The sequence below is a fragment of the Lagenorhynchus albirostris genome, chromosome 8, assembly GCF_949774975.1.
Source record: "Lagenorhynchus albirostris chromosome 8, mLagAlb1.1, whole genome shotgun sequence".
NCBI lineage: Eukaryota > Metazoa > Chordata > Mammalia > Artiodactyla > Delphinidae > Lagenorhynchus > Lagenorhynchus albirostris.
In genome coordinates, this window is record NC_083102.1 from 82017452 (window position 1) to 82026459 (window position 9008).

Below are 9008 nucleotides of genomic sequence, written 5' to 3' on the forward strand. Positions count from 1 at the left end.
TGAACCTGGTACATACAGCCAGGAAAAATTGTAGAAGACTTTAAAATGGGCAAAAATGAGTAGCAGATGTCCTAACTTGGCCCTCCAGGTTATGTTCACCAATTCATAGCACTGCATATTATTATTTTCCGTATGCAGGTTATCTTCACCAATTCATAGCACTGCATATTATTATTTTCCATATGCAAATGAATTGTCAAGTGACAGGACAATTGACTTCCCTTCCTTCTTGTGGAAAAAAGCCAATTTTGCATCTATTTGTAAATTCATTTTGGCATTCTTGCTTTACCTATATGTGTAGTACTTTGATTCTCCTTTGAACTACACTTTGTAACATCTTACACGTCCCTTATTAATAAATGAGTTAAATAAAATATTTGGTACACGTTCATTTCATATTTGTATGAGAGCAATGATTTTATCTGGTAAAAATCTTTCACAAGACTCAAATACAGTATTTACTGATGTAGCCAACATAGAGTCAGTTACCCTTATGAATTTTCTCAAAAATGCCAAAGGGGATAATACTCAGCATAACAAACTTTCTTAAAAGTCTTTCTCTTTCTTACATTCATACACACAAACACACAGAGTAGGAGAGAGAGAGAGCGAGAAACAACTGTCATCACCTCCCAATTAATTCTTCATCCACTCTCCAAACTCTCCTATCTCCATCCATTATTTCTTGTCTCACTCTTCTTTCCCTCTCCTTTTAGGTTATATTCTTTTATCTGTACTTTACTATGTATTTTAAACATGGAGTCTTTGTTTCTCACACTACTACACCTCACTTTTTAACCAGTTTTCCAGGACAAAAGTCCTCCAGTTAATCTATTAGACAATTCTCTTGTGTTGAAATCAGAGAGGGGATGCTATGCCTACCCATGCGTTAATTATTATACACTTTTCTGTCATAGAGATGACAAAAAGTGTGGAAAATGCATAGAATATGAAAGTAGTTATAGTCTTACGTTGTTTGTCAAGGGCAGGGACACTCTAAGAGAACAAAGGGGCTTGTCATGGGAATTTAAAATCCAATGAGGTATATACAAGTCCTGCCGTATTCACAAAATCCTTTTGATCACATTAAGAGTTTTGGAACAACAAGGACAAGAAAATTAAGTAGTTTTGGTGAACCTCTGTCACCCTTGCAAATTGTATTCTATTCTACTTGGTGTGCACATATAATAACAGAGCAAGGCAGTGCCTGTTTTCTTTTTTCTTTTCTGGAAATCCACTATCTTATGTGCCTACTGCTTACTTAATCACACTAAATTACTCAAGTCTCTCCAAAATTAAGAAGGCACTACTTTCATAAATAAAGTTTTTTAAGTGCCATGTGCTCTGTTTTGAATATACTCTTTCTAGTCAATCAATCCTCTTCCATAAGAAGTACATGTCAAGTCCAAGCAATACTTTTATTCTGAAAACATCACATCATGCAGATATTTAACTGATTGTACAGATATTTCTCCTGTTGTAAACCTTCCACATCCTCCCACCCCCTTCCCCATGGTCTATTAGGCAATGTCTAGACAAGGAGGTTATTTTGCTCAGTTAGCTCTGGATTTTTGGAGTGCAAAATAATAATCTTCACAGAAGCAAAGAAAGCTTAATATATGAAGGAAAAATCTCTAGTGAAGCTAAGCTAATCCTATTTGATGGCTAGTTTCTAGCATTTACTTCCTGAACTTGATATTGCTTCTCTTTATATAAATGTGTTCTACCTGTGTATGTTTTAGTGATCTTCCCATAACCAAAGGCGCTGTTTAATAGCTAGTCATCAAGCAGAAACATAAATCTTTCTTTAGTGTATACGCATGTGTTGTAGCCATGTACATCTGTATGTCAGCAGTGAGGGTAGAGGAAAGAGAACAGAGCGGATGTGTGTGGCAGGAAACAGACTAGTATAAATATGCATTGTTGTGTGGTTAACATAGTTTACATAAATGAGAACAAAATAACTGTGACATTCGCCTCTAAGATCTGAGAAATCACATGGGTCTGGGGAATACAGAATGGTGGAGAGCACGCTACAATGAGACACTCAAAAGTTAGATTTCAATTTTCCTTAAGTAACTTAAAAGGACCTTGCTCTAATAATTTAGAAACACATCAAGAGTTCAAATAATGAGTTCACATTATTTTCATGTGCAGTATCCTTTAAAGGCGCCTTCCTGACTATGGGCTATCATACTTTATATTCATTCTTACCATCTTCTCTTGAGTTTTGGGTTATCTTTCTTACTGCCACACACACACCGCACACCCTGTATGAAATTCAAGTAACTCTAAGACAAATGTGTCATCCACTAGGAATCCTTCTCCTGCACTCCACTAGACTTAATGGCTTGGCCACTACAACTGAACGCATCACATGTGCATTATATTTAGCAATGTAGGTGTCTTTCTTACTAGACTGTTAGCTACTTAAGAACAAAGAGTGTGTGTTATTTATGTTGATATATCAACCCTTTCATCCTGTAACTGTATAAGTAAAATTTCACTAACATGCCTAAAGAACATTTAAAGTAATTTATCACATTTAAAATAATTCCAACTTTTTATATCTCCATTGCTGATTCACACCTTTAATGGTCTCCAAAATAGTACTTTTTCTTAAAGTACATCTATGTGAATCACTGACCAGCTTTTTCTAGAAATACATTTTAACTGTCTATATTGTTGGAGGAAAAACCAGAATGAGAATACCTGGCAATACTCAAATTTAGGGACATAGTTTTAAACTCTAGATCCTACAGAAGAGCAGCCCTCTCTTTTTGGAAAGAGAGACTGAGGATGAATAGTTAGTAGAGTGACTTTTGATGCTTCTTTCATTATATTATTGGCAAGTCATTTGTTGCCATTATAGGAATTGCATCTGAAAGAATAGAGCACTTAAGAAAGTGTAATTTACGTTGTTGATGTTGCTTATTACCGTTGCTTTTTATTCTCAAGCTTCTTATTCTCAAGCTTCTTATTCTCAAGCAGCTCTAGATCACTTTCAAGATGGAAGAAGCAATCTTATTTTTTTTTTGGCGCCCTCCTCCACAGAAACTAGGAAGTCCTTTACACAGAGTAGATGCTCAATCCATACTATTGCTCTAAATTCCTCTTCCATAGCCTCTCATTTTGGCTTGCTCTTTTTATCATCCTAAAGAAATAAACTTTCCAGATCTACACTGTAAGGCCCAGTAGCCACCCTTGCCAAATTACTTGGCATGTCCTGTCATACATAGTTCCTAGAAATACATATCTCTGCTAAACTTGTGTATATTACTGACTCACCAGAGCATGGCTCCTGTCACCAACATTGGGAGGAAATCAGAGACTGAACAAATGAATTAAGATACTATTATATTTACGCAAAATAGAAATAAAAGTAATAATGTACTAGTAAGATAAGATATTTGATCTGCCCCTTTTTACATGTAAAAATATATTTTTAATCAATCTCAGGTTGTCCTTAAATTGATCCAGAAAATATATGTAAGAAATTAGTCAGATATTCATGATACAGAATGATATTAACTTGTGGTAATTCTATTCCTGTTTCACCTATATAAGGAAATTTTAAAAGTTAGAAATATTATCAAAACAGACATAGGATGTTGTAAATCAACTATACTGCAGTAAAATAAATCAGAAAACAAAAAGGCCTAGGACAAACTCCTTTAAACAAACTGCTCATTTCAGACACTTCATTAATTAGAAATGTCATGTTTGATTATAAAAATTATGGTTTTGTTACTAAAAATATTCCCCAAATCCATTGAGACTAAAATAAGAGCAACTTGAACATATGGATTTTTATATTCACTTTAACACGTTTGTTGAAAAAAACATTGGAACCACAAACAGTATACTTAACTGGGAAAAAAAATGGAAATGGTTAATTCCAAATGGGAGATGTGAAAATCTATGGTATAAGGGAAAAGGATGGGAATAAATGAAAGGATTACAAAAGTTCACTGGAAAAATACAATTTGAAGAGAGGATGAAAATATAAAACTAAGGAGGGGTCTAAAAATAGTATAGATAAAGATACTATAAGGTATTGGAAATTTGAGATCAGAAGTCTATGTACCTAAAGTGTGGAGAAATGGAACACTTGTAGACCACTGGTGGGGATGTAAACTGGTACAACCATTATAGAAAACAGTATGCACTCTTTCTCCACTACAAGAAGCTACAACTTGAAATACATTCTATTATAAAACATGCATTTTACTTATTTTCTGAAGTTGTTCATGTTATAAATCTAGGAGAAAAAATGTATTTTAAATAATAAGCCTATGAGATGTCAAATTAATGTTACTAAAAAATATTCATGTTTAAAAAATCAACAACTAAGCAGAACTGGCAATTAAAAAATTAAGAATATCTTTAAGAGTAGGAAAACTACATACTAGATATTTTAATCTTATTATTTTGTACAATCTTATATACAATTTTATTTGATGCTTGCAGCCAGAGAAGAACTTATTTTTAAAAAATCTCAAAGAAACACTAACACTATTCATTCTTAGACTTTTGGAAATTTGAAATCAGTGTTTCATATTATTCATGTTTTCTACTAGAATGTCTAACATTCACATGGGTAGTTACTGGGTACAGATTATTAATGTATTTATGATAAAGCCATTAGCTGTTTTACTGAAGATTTCATGAATGATATTCTGGGAATTGAGTCTTTCTTAAGTGTAAATTTTTATAAATTTATTTAAACATTTTCCCCAATAATCTGGGATTACAAAATGCTTTCTTTTAATGGTAAATTATATTTAAATGTGACTAGCATAGTCGGCCATTTTTTTCAGCACGTAAAATATGTATTTTTTTATTCTAATCAGTCTTTGCAAAAGAACAGTTATAAAAAGGAACAAGCAGATCATTCCTAGAGTGTTCCAAGAGAAAAACACATCCTGTTCAGCATTTCCCCACTATGTGACAGCTTAAATGAAAAGTGTTAATATTATAACCATCAAATGAGGTAATTATATTTTTAAAAATTAAAACTGCTAATAATTAGATAATGACCTGATCACAGTTAGTATTTAAAAATCTGTACATACTTTGAAAGTATAATTTGGGATAAAAATTTACCTTCTCTTTTTACCTCTGAATAAAATGCAATGGCCCAATCCTTTCTTACGGAATTTACAAATGTGGTAAAAACACACATATAACCCTGATAGTTTCATTTTCTTATACAGCAACAAAAGAACTGTCCTTTCCAAATCAATAACCCTGCCTAGGAAAGAACGTCCATGTATCACCAGTTAGCAGCGATGGTTATCTTAATATAGAGACTTTTTTCCTCTTATGACTTGATTTCCCTTTGAATAAATTAAAGTGAGTAGCCCTACAGTAGCTGTCCTCTACATCAAACTGCCACTTCAAAATATTCCCAGGTGATGCAAGTGTAATTTTGTTAAATAGTACTTAAATAACAACTCAATCTAGATAGTGGTTTACCTAGGCCCTTGGGTATTCACTCAATCTAAATCTTCAGTAGTGTTTCTAAAACTTGTAAAATGTGGGTCAAATAAATCCCTAGAGTCAAAAGCCATGCATTATATGCTAAACAAAATGAGGTAAAAGGCTTGTTATTCATAAGCCTTGGGATGGATGCAAAAGCAGTAGCTGCTATTAATCAACATCTTACATAGAAATAGGAAGTCTGAACATCTAGTGTTTGGGTCTCTTAGTAAACATGTAACGGGCTTTTATTAATTTAAATCATTTCTACAAGTTTATCAAGTTGTTTTCATTGCACTGTACTTCCATTAAAACAAAATGAAACTAAGAAATAATCTTCAAAAAAATGCAAAACCAGTAGGAGTCAATGAAGTGAAATTTGTACTAGTATACTCTACATCTATATGTATATACAATTTGAAGGTTGATAATATTGATATTTACAGAGTGGCTCCAGAATTTCTCTAAGAGGCAAGCTCAGAGACAACTATTTGGTTGGAAAGGTAGTAAGGCTTGAAGATTCATTAGAACAACAAGTATACCACATTTTATGATGTTTTGAGGAGTGCTCTAAGGGAGAAGCCTGATGGAACATAATTTCCATGCAAAATAGCTTCCCCTTCAAAGGTGAAGTGGTTAAAGTCCAAACAACAACAGAAAAAGGCGGGCGGGGGTGGGGTGGGGGAGGGGGAGCGTGCCCTCAGCCAGGGCACGGGGCCCAGGTGGCTGAGCGGGTCGGTGAGGAGACAAACGCGCTTCACAGGCCTCTGCAGGCCTCGGCGGGTCTCCCCCGCGTTGGAGGCCGAGCCCCCGCAGAGCTGGCAAGTGCGTCAGCTCACGCTGACTCCTGACGGGATCTGCGGATGGTTGCTGACACAGCACCTGGTCCAGAATCCAGTCAGACTCTACAAACTTTTAGATGGTACTTACTAACTTAACACCTCAAGGATGAAGCAGAAACTAAGGCCACTGCTAAATCCAAGAGGAGGAGCCCTGAAGACGAAGGAGAGGAAGAGGAGGCGCAAGGGGAGGGAGAACCACCTGTACCTTGTCCTCGTCGCTGTGGCGGCGCAGCCGCTGCACTCCTCAGCCCCTGCGGGGCCAACATTCCGGGACCAACTTTGTCTACGAGGCGCTGGCCACGGGCGAGGCCCCACAGGTCCACCTGGTGCCCGGGAGGATGTGGTGGGAGTCGGCCTGCACCCGGAGCTGTAGTGTTCGGCGTCCTCGGCTGGCCTGGGTGTACTGAATGCAGGTGCAGATATGGACGGTTTAAAAAAGAAACTCTGGAGGCTGAAGAGAAGCTGAATACGGAAGGCAAGGCCCGGACCCCCAGTTTTCTACAGCTTCTCAGGAAATGTTCCCTCCGCCTTGGGGAAATCAGCGCTGGGCTTGGCTGTGCATTGTTTCCATTTGACTGGAGAGACGGGGAGGGAGGCAGGATTCAGTGTTTTTAATCAGCTTAAAATGCCTCGTTTCATAATGGTGGACAACAAGGTGCGGAAACGAGTCAGCCTCAAAAGACTTGGTGGGAATGCAGTCAAAGGGTTTGTGATTACCTGAAGAGCCCGGAGTGCTTCCTTCAGCTCAGTCCCAAAGTTCTGGAAGGTGCGCTGCTGTTTGCCCGGGCTGTGGGAAGACGCCGCTGGCCAAGGTGGTAGTGACGGAGGCCTGTGCCTTCCTTGGCGCTGGCCGGTCCGGAGTCTGTGGAGGTCTCGGCCCTGCGCATTTGTGGAGCCTCTTCAAGGAAGCCGACGCCCTCCCCCGGAGGGAGTCGCGTACATTGAAGGGACTGACTCCGTGGGCAAGAAGCGCCCCACCACCAGGTCCGGCTCCTGCGACACGGAGGCGGGGCGGACTCTGAACCAGCTTCTGTGAAAATGGTTGAACCGTGCACCACCGACCACGTCAGAGCCCGGGTGTCCACCAACTGAACTGACATTTTTGACAACGCTCTGCTGAGGCCAGGCCGACTTCACAAGCCTTCTCGACCTTCCCACGCTGCGGGAAATGCAGGAGGTTTTCAAGCGGCACCTGAAAAGGCCGGCGCTGATCCGGGCCAGCAGAGTTCATCTGCGTTGCCTGTCAGCTGAAGGCAGGGCTCAGCTGTGCGGGTGTAGCCGGGCTCTGTAGCGAAGCCTCGCGAGAACTGCAGGAAGACCGAGCGGCGAACCTCGAGTTTTCCCTCTCGCGCTGCCCGGAAGAGCAGGATCATCTCAGAGGATGACCGGAAGGGCGTTGCGTTTCACGAGTCAGGCCATGCTTTGTTTGGCTGGCCGCTCGAGCACACGGAGGCTGTGGTGAAAGGCGCCATCGCGCAACAGACAAACGCCGCACTGGGCTTGGCTCCGATGCTTGTGAGAGACCATCCCTTCTTCACCATGGAGCCGCTGGTAGAGAGGGTGTGCAAGGCCCTAGGCGGCCGCATGTCGTCAGGGACCATCTCCTTCAAAAAGATCCCTTCCCAGGCACAGGACACCCTGAGGAAGGTCACCCGCACCGCCCACTCCGGGGGGAAGCAGTTTCGTGTGGCACCGAGCTTCCAGCCCATCTCCTTCCCCGAGGCACCGGAGGGCCTCACAGTTAACGGCGCCCGTTCAGTCAGGGCTTCCGGCAGATAATGAACCATGAAGCAAAACTGCTAGTGGCTAAGGCCTACAGGCATACCGAGAAGGTGCTCCAGAACAACCCGAAGAGGCATCAGGTGCTGGCGAACACCCGCCGGAAGAGGAAGTGTTAAGGTGTGAGCACCTTGAAGGTTTCGTTGCCCGCCGCCTCACCAGCCTAAGAAAATAGCGCCTCAGAGGTGGAGCGACACCTGAAGGGGAGAAACAAGATGCTGGCGGGGGGAGCCTGAGAAGGAAGAGCTGGCTTGGCCCACGCAATTGGACTTCCCTGATGGTGCCAGTGAGGATGCGGTGTTTCCACTGGATCCAGTAAGTGAACTTTTTTATTTATTTATTTATTTATTTATTTATTTATTTATGGCCATGTTGGGTCTTCGTTTCTGTGCCGAGGGCTTTCTCTAATTGTGGCAAGCGGGGGCCTCTCACTGTCGCAGCCTCTCTTGTTGCGGAGCACAGGCTCCAGACGCGCAGGCTCAGTAGTTGTGGCTCACGGGCCCAGCCATTCCGCGGCATGTGGGATCCTCCCAGACCAGGGCGCGAACCCGTGTCCCCTGCATTGGCAGGCAGAGTCTCAACCACCGCGCCACCAGGGAAGCCCCAGTGAACTTTTTACTTAGCTGCCCCTCAAGTTTCTTTTTACTTGCGGCTTGTACCTTCTTTTTGAGCCTTAGCTGGTCTCTGCCGAAGGGCTTCGGAGATCTGTTAATTGATTTTTCTACCCGTGGTTAGCAAATATTTTTGCAGAGATGAAAAATAAACAAAATAAAACAGGTCTTTTGAATTAGTTTCCAATGGTCCTTCTTACCCACTTAGGTTTCTCACACGTCTCTCTACAAAACATTTTGAGGTGGAGGAAGATGTTCCTCCAGAGAGGAATATTCACACTGGACTGAATTCCTC

General features: G+C 40.9%; 1 pseudogene; it reads left to right on the forward strand.

The window, feature by feature from the left end:
* Positions 1-7491: 7491 nt before the first annotated feature.
* LOC132524345 (paraplegin-like) lies at positions 7492-8303 on the forward strand (annotated as a pseudogene).
* Positions 8304-9008: the final 705 nt, after the last annotated feature.